This window comes from Ambystoma mexicanum, chromosome 4p (genome assembly GCF_040938575.1).
Source record: "Ambystoma mexicanum isolate Mex_15411 chromosome 4p, UKY_AmexF1_1, whole genome shotgun sequence".
NCBI lineage: Eukaryota > Metazoa > Chordata > Amphibia > Caudata > Ambystomatidae > Ambystoma > Ambystoma mexicanum.
This window is the reverse complement of record NC_090927.1, coordinates 681,515,540-681,538,131: the sequence shown is the minus strand read 5'-3', so window position 1 is coordinate 681,538,131 and position 22,592 is coordinate 681,515,540. Positions and strand designations below refer to the sequence as shown.

At 45.3% G+C, this 22,592-nt stretch overlaps 1 protein-coding gene across 16 annotated transcripts in view; it reads right to left on the bottom strand.

Annotated features, from left to right (window-relative positions):
- RIMS1 (regulating synaptic membrane exocytosis 1) overlaps nt 1–22,592 on the bottom strand; it is a 1,643,460-nt gene that overhangs the window by 247,079 nt on the left and 1,373,789 nt on the right. The window contains exon 1 of one of the 16 annotated variants that reach the window (XM_069606235.1): nt 7,433–7,725. The exons of the other annotated variants lie outside the window; for them this stretch is intronic. The gene's annotated coding sequence lies outside the window, so the exon portion shown is untranslated. Of the gene's footprint in view, nt 1–7,432; nt 7,726–22,592 lie in introns of those variants that run through there. 16 annotated transcript variants of the gene reach the window in all.

The window sequence follows — 22,592 nt, the reverse complement described above, 5'->3', positions numbered from 1 at the left end:
TGATATCATGCCCACAGTATGTATGGAAGCATGTGACGTCGCAATCGTTAACCTTCTTGCCAGAGATGACAGGGCAATGAAATACCAGAATAGTTGTTATCACGAGGTTTTATGTTCTGCAATAGACCCTCACTGCTGCCAGATGGCTTTGGTCCTATCACAGTTTCTTATTAATATCATATGTTCCATGACCATCATTCTTTGGCATGGGCAGGGGCGAGGGCCTAATAGACAACTGTGTGATATTAGACAATTGTTCTAGTGTTAGTGGGCTCTTGAAGGATGGCAAACTGCTACAATTTCCCCATTAACACATTTCGAGCTGAATGCAACTTTGTTTCTGAAAGGTTTACATTTCACCTTTCAGATGCTGCGATGTCTTTAAACTGGGAACGGTGTAAGTCTTCAAGCATTCACTATATGAATACAGTAAATAAGGTACTTATTGCTTAAGGCAGACATCAACCCTTCTGTAATCTCTGTAGCCAAGGAACAAATCGAAAAGGAATGGCTGTTTGGCAAAGCACCGTTTCTTGCAGAGTCTACCTTCACTTTGTGTTTACAAATTCGAAAAAACTCAGAACAGTACACCTCCACTGATGGCATACTATCTATCACACAACCTCTATGGCTTTAATCCCCCTTCCCATTGTCCTAAAGGTGCCACCCTGACCTTTGGGAAAATGCAACAGTGAAATACCGCTGCACCTTAAAATTCCCAGATACTTCTACTTTTTGATCTTGCTAATCTATGCATCTATCCTACTGTGACTGATATATAATTCAAACTCAAGTTACACGCCCTCTCTTCAGTCACAAACATTCCTTTATGTCAATATTCTCCTGCATTGCATATTACAATGGAATCATGGTGCTCCAATAGAGAACTATGATGGCATATGTATGCACTATGACCAATACTATCCATGCACAGTTGAATATGTGTGACTCATCCAATCCATATGCAAATGCCAATGTGCTACCCAAACACCAGACACCCTTTGAAAGTTATTTTGTGTCATAATAAACTAGATAATAAGTGCATACACAAACACCAGATACCAGTAAGAAACATCAATTAAGAAAGAGCATTGAGAGTGATGTGCTATCCTCCGAAACTCAGCCCTGATCTAGAGAGTTTGCAACTAGCTCCAGAGTTACCACGAGGCTGCACTCAATAGATAGAACCCTCTAACTGTTAGACATTCTTACTGAGACACTGAGCTTAGAGCCCTTTGGGTAGCGCACAGGCGATGGATGGGAATGCAGAATAACTCAGACACCAAATAATCGAACCAACTCAGGAAGATGGCAAATTTTACTGTTTTAATGTCAATTATCTAAAACAGGGAGTTAAAACGGACATCAACGGATGTTCACTGGAGCTTCTCGGCTCATTTCACATAAAAACACATTTATGTACTAAAAATGTGTAATTCGTGACATCATATTACGTGGCAAATAAGAAAAACCTATGAAGAGTGGTGATAGGCTCAAGGGGAACATCTAAGTATACTTTCTATAAGGGGTGGGATTATAATTGGATGTCCACTGTTAGGTGCACAACTTATGCCTTCCTCTAAAATGTGTCATCTTCAACATTATTAAGTACACAGTATATCACTGGCTCTCAAATTATAAGGCCCTTCGTTATATGTCCCTCTACAATTGGTGGGCACACTTGTCTTGTGCCATGTCTGGAACATTCGGTTCGCTTAGCAGCACGTAAGCTCATACCCAGGTGCCAGAATGTGGACTTGACCTCCCTACCCAATTAGCCCAACGTCTCATCACCTATGCCTTCTGCCATGAAGATTGTCTTTGAACTTGGCCTTGCAGTGTATTATTGTCTGTGAGAATATAAGGGAGTGCGAGCACGCACTATTGCTTGTTCTAGAACTCCATGCCCAACTCCATTCCCATCCGTGGTTCACGTGACAGGAGATCATGATTTGGACCATTTTGCAGCATTTAAATATTTTAAATGAATAAAACTTGACAGCCTTTGTGTTCTTTCTTTGCACCTTAACAAGGGAAAAGTCAGCTTCTCACGTTCGGCACCTTCAAGAATAAATAACCGGCCTTGGATGTTTTAACTTTGATACCAGGTCAAACAGCCTCATCATTCGTATCCATGATCTCAGCTAATACTTGCTGCGACACAGTTCTCGGATTTCCCTCTCCATGGGTCTGGGCTTCCTAAATTCATGACACCGATGTCCAGCTTCTATACAATGGCTGCCCCACCTGCAGTCTATTCACTACATATAGCCAGCTTCTAAGATCACTTAATCTACTTGCGTTGCTAAATCTGCACAATTATTGAATGACTTGCATTTTCTGCAGTGAGTCACACACATGCAATCTTCTTTTCGCATATGAAAGTTTACTCGATTCTTTACTTCGTCATCAGTTTCGATAAGGTTCATGTATTCTCTTCAGTCAGTCTTCTCAGTGCGTCACATTCGTCTCTTGTGATGTCACCAGCTCCTCTTTCTCTCATTTTCATATTTCTTCAGGGAATTCCTCCCTCAGATTGTCGTCTCTTCGGGAATACATTTGATAGGGTTTTCTCAAAGGGTACCTTCTTTCAAATCCTTACGTACGGTCACAACTGTTGGTGTCAAGCATTGCACAATCTCAGGCTTCCAATATACAGGTGGTAGGGGGGCGGGATTTCCTGCAGAGGCATGCAGTGGCTCTTCTACAACACTTATTGATACCTGGGTGCAATTCTGGCATGGTGTGAGCACATAAGAGAAGGAATTATGAGGAATCTCTGGGCAAGACCCAGTCAACAACAGGCAAAGGTAAAAAAGGCAGGGACTGTTGCAGGAGACTTAGGGAAAGACCCTGGGGGTAGAAAATTGGAGGAGGAAGGGAGATCGTGCAAGAAGATGCCCCTAGCAGGCAGGCAACACATGGGCCATCATCAAGGAAATCATTCTGACCTGCCCCTTCTGCCACGCATTTGGTCATCCAGACCAAGGTGTATCCTAAAAAGAGCGAGCAGGCTCCACAACAAGTGTTTAATGTTCAACAGTGAAGCAGACAAGTCTGCTGCAAGTGATGCACAAGTGGATTCAAACATTGTGATACAGAAATACTATCAAATAGGAGGAGGGAATGAAAGCTAGAGCAAGAACAACGTGAGCCCTTCACTGAACAAACCGACAGAACTGGAACACATACTACACTAGAGGCATGTCCACTGCATGTGGGAGACCTACTGCATAATACACGGGTAGAACGCATGCATACGAATGGATTCCCATTAGACAAGGCTTGACAGGAAATACACAAACATGATTTACACCTCAGGTTTGGCAGTGGTATTCTGTGATCTTCAGAAATGCCTGGCAGCTCAGTACAACCCAAAGGAGGGTGTGGAACATACAAAGGATGGATAGGCTAAGCACATGGTCCTGAGGTGAACTATTACAGAGAATGGGAGCCTATTGCGAAAGACAGACTTCTGGGATATGATCTGTCTTTGTTAAGACACAAAATCATCCTAATGGCAGCATTTAGAATTTTCAGCACCTGATCTATCGCCCCAAAGTGGAGTCCCCCAAAAAGGGGGTTTGCCAATTAGATCCCTGAATGGATATATCGGCTATCATCTCTTAAGATGTGTGAACGGGTCAAAGTGTCTGTAAAATGGCACATGTGTGTAGGGTGGCACACTCTTGAATGAAGTAACATATGCGGCGTACAGAGGACAAGTCTGTGTACATTAAAAAATTATTTTGTTCGTACAGAAACATAAATCTATTTTTTGTGACAAAAGCTTTCCTTCAGTACAGTATCAAATCGAGTATTCTGTAAAATAACACTGAAAAACACTGTTGCTTGCACCAACATGTTATAGTTGCCTTTAAGGTACCACCATTTTGGGAACATTGCTACCATTGTTTTTCCACAAACAAAACTGTATCGGCAAGACGAAAAGATGCAAACTGTACCAAATTTATTTTACTGTAAAACATGTGCCTCTACTGTTGTGAAAGGGTCATAATGACTGCATTCCCCTTTGTTACAGAGTTAATCCAGATTTAAAAGAGTAAACCGTATATGCGGCGCCAGACTTCTCCTCAAACTACCTCGAAGAGAACACATCACACCAGCGCTGAAAATGCTACACTGTCTACCAATAAAACAGTGAATCAAGTTCAAATCAATGTGCTTAACGCACAGAACAATCCACGGCCAAGGCGCAGAGTTCCTAAGAGAAAGAATAAACGTACACCTCCCAACAAGGCCACTCAGATCCAGCAGCGACATCCGCTTGGAACCAAAACCATAGAAAGAAAGAAAATTTGACGTTCCTCTTTCTCTCTCCTTGCACCAAAAACCTGGAACGAGCTACCAAAGAACATACTTTACACAAGAGATCACCTCCTATTCAGAAAACACCTCAAATCTTGGCTCTTCACCCCATAACTAGAAAGAATGCCCATGGAGGCACACACAAAGCTGAAACAATGCTGACAGAGGAAACCGATCTTCCTTGTCTCCCTAAGCTACCACCCATCAACTGAAGTAAGAGAAGAACAATCTACAGCATATTAACTTACCAGCTGAAAGATAGATAAGCTAGAATCACACCAAAGAACAATCATGGAGGGATCAGGATGGAAGGGTAAGGATGATATGTCAATAACACCTTAGCCTACAGAATAAACACAGGCAGCTATGGAACACTGACAGGAAATAGAAAGCAAGGGCGTGGATGATTATAAAACTACAGCACCAATACCAGAGAGGGGGGACAATATATGCCTCAACCTGGTATAGAAAGGTCGAAAATAACACAGCTGGGAACTTGCCACACCATCACTCCTAAGAATTAGACGGACAGGAAGAATATGCCTACTCCATAGAACAAAAATTATAAGGGCTAAGAGACATATAACACAGTAACACGAAAGCTCGCATTTCTACATACTTAAATCACACAAAAATCCACACAACCACCTTCTCGCACAGCAAACGGCACGCATTTCACCTCACTGCAACAACAGACAACCAACACATATTTAGCAGCAACAGCACAAGAGGACTCGCATTGATCTGATATTCACACCCAAGGTCAGCGCACAGTGAAAAAACGAACTGAAGCTGCCAACAGGACATCACCGTTCTCACTTTCCTACTCCTTCTTCACCCGATTAACCCCACCCAGCTTTCTTGTTTGCAGATCCGCCTGAGCACCTGGGGACCAATTCCTTTAGTGACGTTGCGCGGTAAAAATCCCTTTACCATTAACATGTCTTGGAAACATCAGGCTTTGGACCTGGTGGAAGGATTAGGAAGCGCATCCATCCAGCCAGGTTCCACACTACATTGGAGTTTTTGAGCACATCTCGAGTCCATCACATAATCAGGTGGAATACCTAACTGCTAGTACTGGACCTACCAGATAAAATGCACCTCTGAAGTAATCTCTATCACTGCCTTACACCATTAATATTCTGCACTTCTCCTCGTGCTGACTAGTGAAGTCGACTCAACACGCGCACAACCTTAATAAAACACCACCAACCCTCCTCAAAGACTTTCCCTACCTACCTACTATGAGATTACTTCCTGCTCCCAATTTCTCAAACTGCCTCTCAACCAAACCCACCCATTTTCCCACCCTAGTGAAAGGTCTGGAAACCCGGCTATCGGCATGGAATGCAATATCCAGTTGGAGAGCCTCAGAGCTGGGTGGTTACTACAGCGGTAACATCAATATCCCTGTGACATTACATTACTACCTCTGGCGGCCCTTGTGGCTGTATTGGGCAGGCAGAAGTGACACCACTAGACCCCCGCATGCCAGAAAAAAAACACAATCTCTACATCTTCTTTGGGGACCTATAACATTTCCATAACATTCCACAGCATCCACACAAAAACACTGTCGCCAATTTAATGAAAACAATGTTCCTGTCTAGAAACCAAAACGAATACGTGACCATACAAGAAGATAAACAAAGCATTATAATTTTTTTTAAATCACAACCGGGAAACTTCCCAGGAACAGTGGCTTGGAGGAAAATGAAAGATCATGTGCAGCAGCTAAAAAGAAAAATAATAAATATACCATACAGGGAAATAATTCTAAGGAAGAAGAAATGGCAATGTTCAGAGTTTGCCACTAAACTGCCCAAAATGCATCAAGCGTGAGGTTCTTGTCAATACACCTTGGGGACTGGGGGAGGCCGGGAAGAGATTGTAACATGACAGAAAGCGTTAGCTGCTTCTAATTATCGTCACCATGGTAACGGCGACTGTGGACCTCTTAACTACAATTAAACATCAGTCATTGGACGTTGTGCTGCCCTCGACCCTCATTATGAAGGAGAATATCGAGTTGCCAGTGGTCAGGCTTCAATGCAAGGAAGGCACATGTGCCCAAACCTGCCTTCCCCTGTCTTTGTGGCTGCCATGCTGGAGGGACACCACGGAGACAATAATGCCATCCTAACACAGAGAGACCGTATAACAACTAAAGCCTGTGGGGACCCTCACATAAGCAGGGATGGTAAGCAAAAGCAAACCGTTTTTTTAGGTTTCAATCTGAACGTACAGTGCGTTAACACAATAAGTACTATCTGAAATGTGTCCTGTTTTAGCGCTCAGCGGCTACAAGTACATAATATTACGATTGGCCGGACAAACACGTAGACTATATGTAACTTGTACTTTCACACTCGACACGCCTTGCATTTTACAAGTGCCCTTAATTAACTACGGATGATTGTTTTAAGCATGTTCCCAAAAGCACGAATACAACTTCTACATATGCTATGTTATCTCGCATTTGCACAGCGCCTCCTGCCATTGCTTTGAAGCGCTTTGCCGGTCAGGGAGGCAAAAGAGAAGTATGACAGACCACCCAGTAGTGGTAGGGAGATGCAAAGTTGGGTAGCATGACAAAAGAAGGGGAACACCTGTAGAGTACTATCATCCCAAATGATCATGCATCCAAAACTTTAACGAACGCAGACACGTCTATTACATGGCAGAACGACCTCTGACACACACACTCGGCGAGGCTCGGGCTCTGAATCTACCTTTGCATTTCAGCAGTCAAACACAAATCAAAATCTGCACTTAATATACAAATATTTAAAAATAATCTTCCATTGGCTCAAAATCACCAAAGGCCTCTCTCTGCCCGTGGGATCAAGTATGGAGTGCATTCACTGCGAACATAACAATTGTCAGTTTCATGCTCTCGTACAACATTAAACACACGGCACTTAAAACAGAACCGCAGAACACAACATAAGAGAACCCCCCGCCACTCCAACTAAGAACATTAGCACTCAAAAAAGATCGTGTTCAAAAGTGCCAAAATAACCCGGTGCACCTGCCTCACAGTGTCACCTGGAACTGTGCACGCCCGCTGCCGTCACTTCAGCACCGCGTTCCGCCTTACCAGAGAAAACGATCCAATGGCCTGGCCCGTGGTCCGCGCAGTCTCTTGCCTCAGACCCTTCTAAAGTCGTCCTTCAGGGTCCCACTGTGACGAGCGAGGAGGCGCAGCCCTGGCGCTCTGATCGCCCTCCTTCACAACGTCTGGGAGACTTGCTCGCACGTCCATTAGCAACAGGGGCATTTTTGCGTTGCCTCCGGAAAATGATACAGTTCACAGTGTATCCGTCGTCCTCTGTGCAGGGAGGCGGGCGTGCGGTCAGCACCACTGGCCGTCCCCATCATCTTCTGGGATGCGGAACGCTGTGTGGTCCCTTCTGCTGAGCGCTGGATCGCACAGCAATTATCTGCCGCTGTGACACCCCGCCACCAGGCAGCCCCTGAATGCCAATCACTTTCCAGGCGCTGTAGTTAGGGGCCAATGGGAATAAACAGACGAAACGATTCTACCAAAACGTCAATGCAAAGAACGCCGGCAAATTGCCCCACCACCTGCATGAAAACGCTTGTTCAAAACAAGACATACACATGGCGCTTACATTTATACATGCATTTCACACAAAACATGAGTAGTTAGCTGGCAATATGTATTTTATGTCGGCCTCAAAAGTTATAATTGAAAATGAAATGCCTAATGATATTGTGCGACGTGGATTATTTGTTATGATATAATCTGATATGAAGACGAAAGGCAGTTTTACATATTGCATTAAAGTGCAATAGCTCCTTGAAATGGCTACATTCCAATATACACATCTTCATCCAGATGAAGTTTTGGGGAGGCAATCATTCATTCTTTCCATAGAACACCGAAGATCAAGATTACTTCCGGGTTCATGTCTGTTTTCTTTCTGGCAAGAAAAGGTGTGATGAAATCGCGCCTCCTGTTCTGGCTGAGCTGCATTGTTGGCTTATTGGGTTTAAACTGGCTTGCATCAGCTATTAGGCTGTTCTGCCCCTCACGCCCCGAATCTGGCGAATCGATCCGAAGATGCCAGAGTTACTCGAAGCAAAGGCACTCTACGTCTCTGGATTCCCGAGGCACAGGATTCTGATTGCCTATGCTGCAGCTCTGGGATTCACTGCCTCCTTCTCTCTGTCTGCCTTGCTCCCTGCTTCAGTTTCACAAGGAGCCTAAGACTTTACTGTTTCCAATTTAAATGTTAAATTCTAATCTGTACAGAAAACCTAATTCAGTTTGGCACTGCTGCTTTGTGGTTTGAATTCTTTTAAATTCGTAGAGGTAAATAGTATCGTAAAATGGTCAATCCTAATAGCTATGATCTTCGGATCTCGGTGGTGCAGAAAGGCCCTTGGCATAAGGCCAGAATTATACACAGAACTCCTCCTGGGCTAGGGGTTCAGTCCTGAAGATGGATATTGTCCGAAATGCATAGGCGTTTTTTTTAACCCATGTTATTGCAATACTGCCTCATTTCTGTATACAATAAAACTGACTGTGTCATACGGTTTGGTTAATAGATTGTTTGATTTATGAGAGTTGACATTGAAGAATTATTGAAGGAGTTTTGAAAACATGAGATTCAGCCCAACTTTTGGGCCAAGCGTGAGCCTGTGGTTCTCACAGGCGGTAACCCTGGGAGTTTTTCTGTATTATTCTTTTCCCACAAATTCTTCGATGCGCACAGTTGCCCATGGGTTAGGTTTGCGCACTATATACATTTAAAAAAGAATAAAGACTACTGTAATAGCCCACCCATCCCACCAGCTGCCATTTACCCTGCCCCCCTTCTGCACCCCTTTCCTAGGCACTTGTACACATGTCAATATGTAATTACCATTTGCCAAAGCCGTGGGCCTTTAATCTATAGTACTGCTCATGTTCATTAACTTGTTCATATCTCAGGTCTATGTGCCCCCCCCCCCCTTTGCCAACAAAAGGATACACTAATTTATCTTGATCCCATTTTAAAGGCCCCCTTCCTAGGAACTGCTTCTGTTTCCTTTAATGATTCTTGGACATCATTTTTGTCGTTTTCAACTTGTGGGGTTTGCCCCCTATGGGGTGTCCAGTGGCATGTCCAGGGAGGCGCAAATCCCACAGCATTAAAACAGCTGGGGTCAGCCTGAAGAGACTAGGAGGTAATTTTATTCCAATGGGTAAATTGCATTGAGGGGAGCTGTTATGTTTGCGCGTATGTGCAAAAAGCTGCCCTCCGTGCAATTATAGTAATTTTCACTACTTAACGCGAACCAAACATACACATACCGGTGTAGTCTGTATGCTTTTTGCTGGTGTAAAAAATCGGTCTGATTCTATACATATTCAAAACCTTTGTGCCAGCATGAAAATGTCGTGGTGGTGAATATGCTTTCACATTTACATAGCGGAAAGGAGAGGGGTGGTGAAACATTAATTCCGTTTCATGTACCCTACCTGCTATACAAATAAATGAAAATGTGGAGTGGCGTAGAAATAATGTGCAACATTTTTGCACATGTATTTTACTCATGGTTTTTACTCCACATAGACGACCCAAATGGAGTTCTTTTTGTATAAATCTGTAAATTGCATGAAAGGGGCCCCTTTATATTTAGACATACAAACACATGGGTACCCTCTGTACAATTTTAATCATGTATGTGTACTGTGATGTGCAAAACCAACTGTAAATGGAGGCAAAATCGCCTATCGGCCTTATCTTTTAGCACTTCCCAGCAGTGGAGTAACTTTGCTGAAAATGCTGGGGGAGCCATGACATCTGAAGAAAAGGTGCCCCCAGCCAAATGAATGGGGACAAAATGGTGTGCCATGAAAGTCTGGAGGGACTAACACCCCTGTCCCCCAGGGACGTCATTTGGGTGTCGCCAGAGGTCGCAAGTGCGCGACCTCTGAGGTCTCCCTTGCGACCTCTGTGGTCTCCCTTGCGACCTCTAAAAAAAATAAATAATAAAAATAGATAAATATGGGATACATTACTCACCGTAATCGTATTTCTGATGCTTGTATCTGCTTAGATTCACATGCTGTGCATAGGCCGACATCTAGTGGAAGCTGCGGAGTATTACAGTTTGTTTTTCGAAACTCGAAAATGGGCGTCTACACAGGCGTGCCAGTAATACTATCCCTAGTGTGACGTCCACTGTACCCAAGATCCCTCACGCGTCTGGGATCCTCAGATTGTATTTTTTCTGACATGAGGAAGCATGAGGAGTAGCGTGAGTACAGATAATCCAAGCAGATAGACAGAAAGGTAAGACTACAAGCAATCATGCGCCTTCTCTCGGAGGGGAGGAAGGGTGGGTCGCATGTGAATCTAAGCAGATACAAGCATCAGAAATACGATTACGGTGAGTAATGTATCCCTTCTGAGGCTTGTGGAATCTGCTTAGATCACATGCTGTGCATAGATTAGCGAGCAGTACCCGAAGAAGGAGGTGGGATGTGAGAAGGGTCATGAGCAAACAGGTGTCTTAGAACCGCTTGTCCCACTTGTGTATCTGTCTTGGAATGAGTGTCAATGCAGTAATGCTGAGTAAAAGTGTGAATAGAGCTCCAAGTAGCTGCTTTGCAAATGGTGTCGAGGGGAACATTTGCAATGAAAGCCAGAGTGGCACCAATGCCTCTAGTGGAATGGGCCCTTGGCGTAAAAGGCAGAGTTTTTCCAGAAAGAGAGTAACACAGCTGTATACAGTTGATAATCCACTTCGAGATCGCGCCTTTAGAGACGCGATCCCCCTCTCTGCCTGTAGCTACGGAGACAAACAGTTGATCTGTTTTTCTTAGCGGTCTGGTTTTATTTACATAGTAGAGGACCGCCCTACGCACATCAAGGGTGTGTAGTTTCACCTCAGCCGAGCTTTGCGGGTTCTGGAAGAAAGCCGGAAGCTCTATGGACTGGTTTACATGGAATTTAGATATAAATTTAGGTGAGAACCTAGGGTGTGTGCGTAAAACCAGTTTGTCTTTGTGGATAATAAAGAAAGGATCCTGCACTGACAGAGCCTGAATTTCACTGACCCTTCTTATGGAGGTAATGGCTACTAAGAAGGCCGTTTTATAAGTCAGGTGTTTGAGACTACTTTTATGCATGGGTTCGAAAGGGGGGCCCATGAGCTTAGCTAGCACCACATTGAGGTCCCATCCTGGCGGTGGGTTCGAAATAGGAGGGTGAAGTCTCTTTACTCCTTCCATGAAGGCTTTAACTACTGGTACTTTCCACCACGATACTTTGTTATGGGATGTGGTGTAAGCCGAGAGGGCTGCCAGGTGTACTTTCAGAGAGTTAAAAACCAAACCTGCGTCCAGCAGGTGGAGCATGTATGTTACCACGTTGGAAGGAGTGCAATCAACTGGGTTGATTTGTTTATTCTGGCACCAAATAACGAATCTCTTCCACTTGTCAAAGTAACAGTGCCTTGTGTTTGGTTTCCTGGATTCTTTTAGGATGTCCATACACCTCTGTGGTAAATTGAGATGCCCAAACACTATGACCTCAGGAGCCATGCTGCCAGGTTCATTGAGTTGGGTTCCTGGTGCACTGTTTGACCTTGTTGCTGGGACAGTAGGTTGTACCAGGCTGGGAGTTTGATGGACTCGCACAGCGCCATCCTGCGTAGGTGTGGAAACCATGGTTGTCTCGCCCACATGGGAGCAACTAGGATGAGCGTCATCGATTCCTTGTTCATCTTGTACACCACCTTCCTGATGAGAGGAGTTGGTGGAAAAGCGTACGCAAACATCCCTGACCAGTTCATCCACAGGGCGTTCCCTTGGGAGTCTGGCTGGGGGAACCTGGATGCAAATCCTGGGCATTGTTTGTTTTCGCTTGTGGCGAATAGGTCTATAGTGGGGACACCCCACTGAGAGAAGAGATCTTCTACGATCTTTCTGTGAAGGACCCATTCGTGTTCTTCTGGGAGGGAGTCTCTGCTTAGGGCATCCGCTAGGGAATTGAGCTCCCCTGGAACATGTTGTGCTGATAGGAAGATGTTCCGTCTGAGTGCCCATATCCAGATTTTCTGGGCAAGCTTGGACAGATTTGGCGAACGAGTCCCTCCTTGTTTGTTCAGATAGAACATGGCTGTCGTGCTGTCCGTCCGGATCTGCACCGACAAGTTTAGTAGATGGGGCTCGAACGCCTGAAGCGCTCGGAATACTGCCAGAAGCTCTAGCAGGTTGATGTGGTTCTTGGCTACTGAGTGAGACCAGAGGCCCTGAGCTGTGTGGTGGAGATGGTGAGCTCCCCACCCAGTCAGGCAAGCATCTGTAGTTACCACTGCTTGTACTTCGGGATCGTAAAAGGGTTTTCCCCTTGCGAGATTCTCTTTTGTCCACCAGTGTAAGCTCTGTACGAGTGTTGGCGAAACGACCACTAGATCGTCCCACTGACCACTTGCCTGAGACCACTGTTTTGCCAACCATTCCTGCATGGGACGCATGCGCAGACGCGCGTGGGGGACCAGGTAAATGCATGACGCCATCATGCCCAGTAACCGCATTGCTTTGCGTACCGTTATTTGTTGACCTGACTGATAATGTGGAATTTGCAGTAGTATATTCCGAATTCTCTCTTCCGAGGGGAAGGTCAACCCTTTCTGAGTATCTAGGATTGCTCCTAGGAACTGTTTTGAGGTGCTTGGCACCAGACTTGACTTCTTCTCGTTGATAGAGAAGCCTAATTCGTGGAGGAGGTCGATAGTCCTCTGAATGTTTGACCTGCAAATTCTTGGGGTTTCCCCCGTTATGAGCCAGTCGTCCAGATAAGGGTACACTGGGATTGCCTCCCTGCGTAGGTGTGCAGCTGCCACCGCCAGTACCTTGGTGAATACCCTTGGTGCTGAAGCTATCCCGAAGGGCAGTACCTTGAATTGGTAGTGGCGACTGTCCACTTTGAAGCGCAAGTATTTTTTGTGCGCTGGGAGCATGGAAATATAAAAAAATAAGCATCTTTCATATCCAAGGTTGCCATGTAGTCCCCCTTTTTTAGGAGGGGGATTACCTCTTGTAGCGTGCTCATACGGAATTTTTGGGGCTTGACATACTTGTTGGCAGGCCGTAGGTCCAATACTGGGCGCATTGTCAAATCTTTCTTTGGCACAAGGAAGTAAGTTGAATAGATACCCTTGTTTACCTGGTGTCCTGGGACGAGTTCTATCGCGTCCTTTTCTAGCAGAATGGCGATCTCCTCGAGAAGGATCTTCTGATGTTCTAAGGAGTGTATTCTTTGTCGTGGAGGGTGGTTCCGTGGACGCTGCAGTAATTCTATACAATATCCTGTGGACACTGTTGACAGCACCCATCTGTCTGAGGTGATCCCTTCCCAAGCCTGGGTGAAGTTGGAAATGCGTCCCCCTACTGGGGTTGCGTGAGAAGGGACCCTGAACTGAGCGTCACTGCTTTGGCGGAGGCGTGCCACCTCCCTTGTTGGGGCTGCCTCTGCCTCTTCCACGACCTCTCTTGTTACCCTTGCTGTAACTTTGGGTAGACTGCTGGTTGTTGTTCCATTGTGTACCCTGTCCTTGGGCATAGTTGCCTCTTTGTGAATTTTGGCCGCGTGGGCGACGAAAATTACTGTTCCCCCTCTGGTTCGGGGGTTTGTTGGTAAGCTGGCCAAGGGATTTGAGAGTCTCGTACTCGTCCTTGGCATTCTTAAGTGCGTCTTCGACCGCTTTCCCAAACAATAGATCTGGTTCCACCGGCTTGTCTATTAATGAAGCCTGTGTTTCTGTTTTGAACCCCGACTGCCGTAACCACGCATGTCTCTTGATAACAGTACCTTCTGCTATCAATCTTCCTGCGTTGTCTGCAGCGTCGAAAGTTGCTTTTAATATGCAACCAGACACGGCTCTCCCTTCTGCCGAGATCCGAGCCAACTGGCCCTTTAACGGTTCAGGAGCAGAGGCTATGAGCGCCGCGACCTCTTCCCATTGATGGCAGTTGTAACTTGCCAACAGGGTGGTGGAGTTTGCAATCCTTGCTTGGTAGGCGGACGTTGAGGCTACCTTCCTGCCAAACCCGTACAGTCTTTTGCTCTCCTTGTCGGGAGGAGCTTCTGATGACGATAAGGGTGTCCCAGCCCTCTTCCGAGTGTTGGTAACCACTAGGGAGTCTGGTTTAAGATGACCTCTTATATAAAGAGGGTCAGACTGGGCTGCCCGAAAAAGTTTTTCGAATCTGGGGTTGACGGCTCTGGTGAGGTTAGGATTCACCAGGGATGGATCTATTCTACGTTGGATGGATTTAAGGATAGGGATGGTCTGAGCGACCGGCCTCCTCTCTCCCACCAACTCTTCTGCGAAGTCCCTTTCCTCCTGTACACCGTGTGTGTCGATGTGAAAATGTTCTGCTGCGCGAGCAAGAACTTCGTTAAGGAGGGGTTGGTTATCAACTGGCGAGTCGGTAACTGGGGCTTCGCTCTCTACCGGGGAATCTACTCTGTAAATTTCCTGCTCATCTTCTACCTCCTCGAGGTCCTCATCCTCCACATAGTATTCAGACCCGGTTCGTTCCTCCATAATTGTAAACTCCTGGTCCCCTTCAGGGAAAGGTTTTCCTTGGTATCTGGGGTGTGGAGTAGAGTATGGAGTAGAGTAAGGCTGTACCTCGAAGGGGTCAGGTCTTTCGACCCGGGCCTTTTTACTTAGGGGGATAGGATCAGAGGAGCCTGAGGGTGTGGCCCCTTGAGGGTCATACGAAAGGAAATGTTCTGGGTTTTTGTCATAAAAATCAGCTAAGGAAGACATCCTTGACATGACCATGTCTATGTCCTCACTGGACCATTCTTTGGAACAGGATATGACTTTAGTAGGCAACTTAGAGGACTTATCAAGGGTACCCTTGCTGGATGTTGATGTCCCAGTAGATTTATGTTTATCTGTCTGCTTGGGGTGGAAGGATGGTCTTACAGGAGTGGAAGGCTGAGCTTTCCGCTGTTTCCCTCCCTCCCCGTGCGTGGAGAAATGTTTTCCCTGCCCCTTGGAGGCCCCAGAGACTTTCGACGCCTGGTGTCGAGGGTCGGGAGAGGTATCTTGTTTCGAGCGTGGGGCCTCGCTGGTGTTAACTGCGCTCTCGGTCTCTTGGAGCGCGGCCTGGGGGTGGAAGTCGTCTTCGTCTTCCGACGATCGAACTTCCGTTAATCTAGGGAGCGAGGCACTCTTGGCAAGAGTGGATGATTGCCTTGCGTCATGAGGCGATCTCGATCGAGAGCGCCCAGAGGACACCGAGTCGGACCGTTCTATCCGTGCCTCTTTCCGAGAAGTCGACATCGTCGAGGTTCGGTTGGACTTAGTGTGCTTAGTGTGTGTAGGGTGTGTAGCGCTCGCGTCGCCGGGGGTCTTCCCCATAGCCGCCCTGCCGGACAACCTTCCGAGGTCGGGGACCTGCGCTCGGCAGTCTTTCGACGCCGTAATGCCCTCGCCGTCCGAAAGTACGGCGTCGCTGCCATCGCTGAAGGCGCCCTCCGCTGCCATGGCTGCCTGCCTGGCGTGGTGGGCCCAACGCTTTGTCGAACGGTCCTTAAGTGTTTTAGGTTTAAACCTACTACACGCTCTGCAGTTCGCTTCGGGGTGGTCCCTCGGCAAGCAGAGATTGCACGTGGCGTGCCTGTCGACCTAAGGGTATTTGCGGTTGCACTTGGGGCAGAATTGGAAAGGGGTACCCTCCATACGCACCTTGAGGCAGCGGGCTGGTAAGTGTAGGAAATATATAAGGTGTACCTATATACCAAGAGTGAAGAGTATGTACCACCCCCCACTCTCCCTACTTGCAGGGCCGAGGCCAGCCGTCGTCGAGTGTCGATGGTCGACGTTGGGGTGGGGAAGGATGTCAATAAATAATTTTAAATTGCAATAATTAGCAAAAGTATGGCTAAGGCCAGGGGACTCCGCAAGATGCTTCCGACCAGTATGGCGGAAAAAAACAATCTGAGGATCCCAGACGCGTGAGGGATCTTGGGTACAGTGGACGTCACACTAGGGATAGTATTACTGGCACGCCTGTGTAGACGCCCATTTTCGAGTTTCGAAAAACAAACTGTAATACTCCGCAGCTTCCACTAGATGTCGGCCTATGCACAGCATGTGAATCTAAGCAGATTCCACAAGCCTCAGAAATATATATATATTTTTGTTTGCAATGCAAGCTCCTGGGCTGTGGCCAGCACCATGTGGCTCTTTAATTCTGGAGTGGCTAGCTGTCTTGTTTAGGCCTCTTAAAAAAAGAAGAAAAAGAACATGAGGGCCACAAGTCTAACACTTTCAGCACTGAACCTAAATAGGAAAGAATAGGAATGCCAAAAAATGTGTCTTTCTGGAATTCTATAAAATAATTGCTAGACTCATTAAAGGTTTATTTCAGGCACACTTCAGGGGGTGAGTCACTGATTTAGTCTGTTCTCCAGCGCCTCAACTCAGCCTTTCATCCTTCTGAGGTCGATAAATGGGTACCAACACAGGTTGGGTGATATTGGGTGTATATTTCTTCTATGTAAAGCGCTTAAGCGCAAGTGCTATATAATAACACATCATTATCATTTGGTCATGGACGTCTGCTTGCAATCACAGTAATTGGGTAATATGGGCCTATACACACTGATCTTAATGATACATATGGCGATCCATTCAGGTATGAAATGGACATCACATTATAGTGATATCCTAACCATATTTTTCGTAGTGTACAATGCTATGTGATGCCACTTCCTGTTTTGTCAACGGGTGAAAGATCATGTTCCATCGCTTCCCGCGATATCACTTGGGGGCGGGGTCAAATGACATCACTTCCTGTGATGTCATCAGGGGGTCAAGGGTCGTGTGATGTCACTTCTGCTACCCCTTGCATTTTGCTGAAATGACGTCCCTGCTGTCCCCCCCTAAAATTACGCCCCTGCTTCCCAGTGTAAATGGAGCAAACGCCACCTGCTACTTGTGAATGTTTCAGGCACCACTAACAATGGATTCTTATGTAATCAGCCTGCTTTTTTCTGTTGTAAAAGGCAGGCAGATTCTATAGGAATCGATTGGTTGAATGCCACTTTGAAAATGTAATTCTTGCATAACAAAAAGTGGTATTTGCAGCTGCAGGGGAAACGGGAGGCAGAAACGCAATGCCTATTCCGTGCAACCCGCTCCCCTTCAAAAAGCACAAAAATGCCTCAGAGCATAAAGAAAGGTGTTCACCCTTCTTCGGGACGGCTCCGACATGCATCACTTGAACCGCTGCTGTTCGACCGCGCAGAGAACCCACATTCGCCCCGACCCGATGGCCACTTTCTGCCAGGGCCTCCATGATCTTACGTGCCCGAACTGAGCCTGATCATCTTGCATTATCGTTTGACATGGGGTCTGATGCGTCAGACCACCAAGAACTGAATTCAGGTACTGTTGACACTTAACTGCCCCCATGGTCCACTGGGACCTTAGAGACTGGTTAGGTCACGATCGCTCCTGTTTTCAACCCAATATCCTTATTATGGTAGTACCCTACCTTGATGTGAAACGCAGCATGTTACACACAGCAAACAAAAAAAATACTTTTAAAAGCCACAGGGAAAAGACAGCACCGCTTCAGGGAAATCTGTGTGGGGTGGGGGGTGGTTGACTAAAACAAGGTACATTATGTTTTCCCCCACAAGACTTTAATCACCTTTGAAGTGGCCTGGAACACCAGACAAACCAGTTTGGCCTAGAGCAGGGAACTTCACAAGGAAATGCCCCACTCTCACTGAAAGTCACACCTACCAGTGAACCATTCCGCAGTAACATGGGATGTGTTTAAGGGTGACATCATTTACTGCTATGCCAGACATAAAGGCAGGGGCTCAGGGAGGACAAAGAAAGTGAAGTGTGGATGGAGCATGACTAGGAGGGGTGAGCCCTTCCTGCATCCCCTACTAAAGACGAACACACTTCAAAGAAGGTCATAAAAATCTCTGGTTGCAAGCTGACCCAGGAAGACAGTGGGATGTGGGGGATGATGCGCCCCTCCTACAGAGGAGGAGAGATCCTTTCAATTGACATTTAAAGATTGATTTAAATGTAGGCATTTTTCGCAGCACTCAGGATAAGAAATAATTTAGTTTTATGCTATTTCTCCATGCAATTTTCAGGCAGATTTTTAGAAACTACGTGCATGTTCATAGGACTTTGTGGACTGAAATGGTCAGTCAAAACTGGTTTCTGGCCGATAAAAAAATGGGACAAATATGACAGTTGGTGGAAAGATGGAGATGGACATTATGAATATGCTTGATCATTTGCAGAGTTATAACTGTTATACATTGTGTGAAAAGGACAAAAATGCGCCAAAGGGCCATGCTACATCGTAAGGATTTGGCAATCGATTTATCTAATTCCCCATGACCAGACACAACTGTATATCTTGTTCACATGGCCGGGAGAATATAAGTATGAAGTTATGAGGCATAACTCAGTTTTGATTAAAAAAAGTTGAGCTGAGAACAAAGCACTGTAATAAATGCCAGACAGATAGTGCTCTTTCCCCTTGAACCAATGATGCCAGGGGGCGGCGAGAGGAATTGTAAGTTGTCCTGTCCCAGGGTAGGAGTAATTATAGAGTACTCCCCCTAGATTGAAAAGTGAATGATGTCATTTGGGCTATATAAGGGAGGACTGTACTAAACAGAGCGACAAACAGGCCCACACAAAAGAATCAGGGGGGACAGGAGAAGGAGGACGGAGAGGAGGCAGCTGAACCATCCCAAGGAGAGTGCAGAGACCATCCCCCTTGCCTAGCAGTCCAGAGTGTCCTGAGATCCAGCTGGCTGTCCAGAATCCCATCCAGGTGAGTGCAGTGACCAGATCCCTTGCCCTAGCTGTCTAGAGTGCCCTGAGATCCAGCTGGCTTTCCAGAATCCCAAACCAAGGCTTACTTTGTAAGTAGCAGATAGCTCCATTGAAAATCCCATTGAAATCCTATTGAAAATCCCATTGCAAGTCCCAAATTGCCAAGATAATTCATTCACCTTCCCATAGAAGAATCTGTATTAGCCTGTGTATATTGGTGTATTCCTTTGATAAATCTCTCAGTGGTCTGTAGAAATCCTTAGCATTATTTTGAAATAAATCAATTAATTCCCATATTTACATATATACAAACCGAGCACCTTACAATCAGCAATGACACAGTATGGCAAATTTGATGCCGCCCTCAATTCATTTCCCTTTGAATTAGAGGCGTTGATTGACCAGTATGACAAATATGACACCTTAGACCACCATATTTAGTAACGGTTTGCTCTCTTCAATTTTACAGACACCATTCTTTATTTGCGAGAACACAGCGTTTCTGTTTTTCATGGGCAAGCTGCACGTAGGAGACTGGCACATACCAGACCTCACTATCTCTTAGTTTCGATTCTCGGTCTAGAGGTCAGCCCGCTCTCCGGGGCCTCACTGGGCTCAGAAAGGGGGGCCGTAAAGAAGATCATAATTCAACTCTTTAAATGCTAGTTTCGTACATTGCTATTCTTTCAGGAGACTCGCTGGCATTCGTGTACTGATTAAATGCCTTGCTCCCTGTCTTCAAGGATATGTGAGGGAGGGAATTGGGCATTTCTGTCTGGCTCTCCAGTGTAATGTTTCAACATGTTTCTTAGCCTTGGAGCACTGAAGCGAAATAATATCTACAGCAAAGCAGTTTTACATGAGGCAAAGTGGCAACGTTAGAGAGAGCAGAGAGAGAAAACAAAATGGCGATTCTGGTCATCTTAAAATGGCCTTACTCTAGTTGAACTAGTTGAACTAATAGCTACGTAATAACTAATGAATATATATTCTTAACACGGTAAATGAAGCGGTTGGTCTTCGGCCAACCAATTATCATTCATTTCCGGGCCCTCAGGGGGTGTTTGGTTTTTCTGGACCGATAATTGAAATTCACAGTATGAGTTGGTTGAAATTAACCTCCTTGTCCCTAGTGTCTTTCTTTAATAACTAGTCATTTAATAGTCATTAAAGTATAGCCACAACAGAATTAGTCTCTGTGTGACGGAAAACCAAATTTACCCGTGTATTATGTGGGTTACCGCCGCAAACCCCTAATTTGCATCTGCTCTATAAAAAAAAAAACCGTAGTCCCATTGAGAGCAACTCCGTTTGTCTAGAATCCTATCTGTTATGTACCTCTGAAAGATATACCCCTTCCCTATTTACCTGACATTGTAAATCCTGTGTAAAACGAATTTCCATTTGCCGTTTGTATTTTTCCTTATGCATTTGGTTTCTCCCGAAATTGATTGTTCCTTTTCTTTCCACGTTGCTCTGGTGTGCTGATTAGTATCCTATACGATGCCCTATCTCCTCAAGTGTAGCAACACGAATTTCCTTTCATTCTCTCCCATAGCAGTTGCGAGTAGCCGTGTGAGTAATAATCGAAGTCTGATTCTGCTTTTTTGCTCCAAAAATGGGTTTTCACTTTCTTTTCTGGCTTCCCATCTTGGGGTGGTAGGCTTTATTCCAAATCCGATTTTCTCTTTCTATCCTTACTCCCTGCCACTGCCTTCCATTCAAAGGAATTAAGTTAGCTGATGTTTGGGGGTGAGTGTTGCAGTGGGGAGTGCTAAACTTTGGTGCTATCATTTGGTTAAAAACTGTTCTTTTTCCTGTTTTGCCGTTAAAGATCTGTGTAAACTGCGATAGGATATCTGAACCAATTGTTCTGTAGGAATCATTGCATTTGTGTTGCCATATATTGGTGCCTGCTTTATTTTGAGTTTTTTTTCCTTTTCCACTAAATAATAAATGAATAAATATCTTATTGATACACACCAGCCTGGTTCCTAGTGTGAAGGGTGGCTGCGAGACGGGTTGGAGGCCTACTCAGAAAGAATCCGTAGTATAATAAAGATAAAAAGCGTTTTCATTGTGCGCCACATTCATTGTCGGAGAAGGAGTCCTGTTATAAACTGTGACAGTGAAGAAAAGAGAAGCCTATACATCAAGAAAGAAGAGAGTCACAGAGTGTAGAGAGAGAAAATGGAGACACAGAAAACAGATGAGTGAAAGAAGAGAGAACCTCAGCGGTAGAGAGGGAGATAGGAGATCCATCTTCAAGGAAAAAAGAGAGGAGACAGAGAGAGAGTGAGAGGAGAACCAGAGCTGGAAGTGGGAAGTAGAACAGCAGGAGGAAAAGGGAATGGAAAGGAAACTTGAGTGTCAGTGAATAGAAACAAAACTTGAACAAGAGGCACAAGTAATCCAAAACGGAGCTCTTAATGATTTTTCTTTGAATTCTGACAATTGAAGTCACACATGTCAAATTGTAAAAGCAGAAATAAAAGTGCACGAATGCAAAGGAGAAAAACAGGACAGGATATGCTATGCATGCAGGCATAACAAACGTCTGAGGGAGTGGAGAGACACAACTTGATTGAGAAAGTGCAGAGACATTATGTGAGAATTACTGAGAGGTGAGACGTGACAGGGAGGAGAGAGAGCAGGGAGCTGTACAGGTGGTAGAAAAGAGGGAAAGGGAGGAAAAGAATGAAAGGAAAGCCAGAACAAGGAAGAAAGGAATGCCAGAATAGGAGAAAGAGAGAAGAGGGCATGAATGGCAAGGACAGAGAACACATATGGTAGATCGGCAGAGAAGATTACATTGACTTATCCTGTTCTGTCTACAGACCAAATGTACAGACTCAATTGCAGACACCATGTTTAGCAGAACCCTGGAAGAGAATTCCAGGGTAATCTAATAACACTGACTGGTGAATGGTTGGACTAGCAGACTGCGACAGAACAATGTGGTTCGAAAGATCAAAATAGTGTTTTTGTCACAATACATCAATCAGAAAGACTTATGGCCTATAATGCACCCTCAGCACTGGGCAATCACCAGTTTATTAACTTTTAAACAATGGACGTTACAAGCTTACATCAGTTAGGATCCACAACTTCAAACTCGGAATCTAGGGCTGACGCATGAGACAGAGACTTGGGAATTATTTCGGTCTCATTCTTAGAAGGCTCATACATGTTAACTCAAACCTCATCAACAAAAGCCTGACATGATCTGCTCACATCCTTAGTTGATTTGGTAGCAGACAGTGCTAGACATACTGAGCTATTGGAAACACTGATGCTTAATGGTAAATGAAAGCCCTGGTGTGCAAAAACTGTATGAAGAGGAGCAGAAGTGCTGAGGCAGCTTTCAAATAAATAGGTGCTTGAAGGCAGTTGTAAAT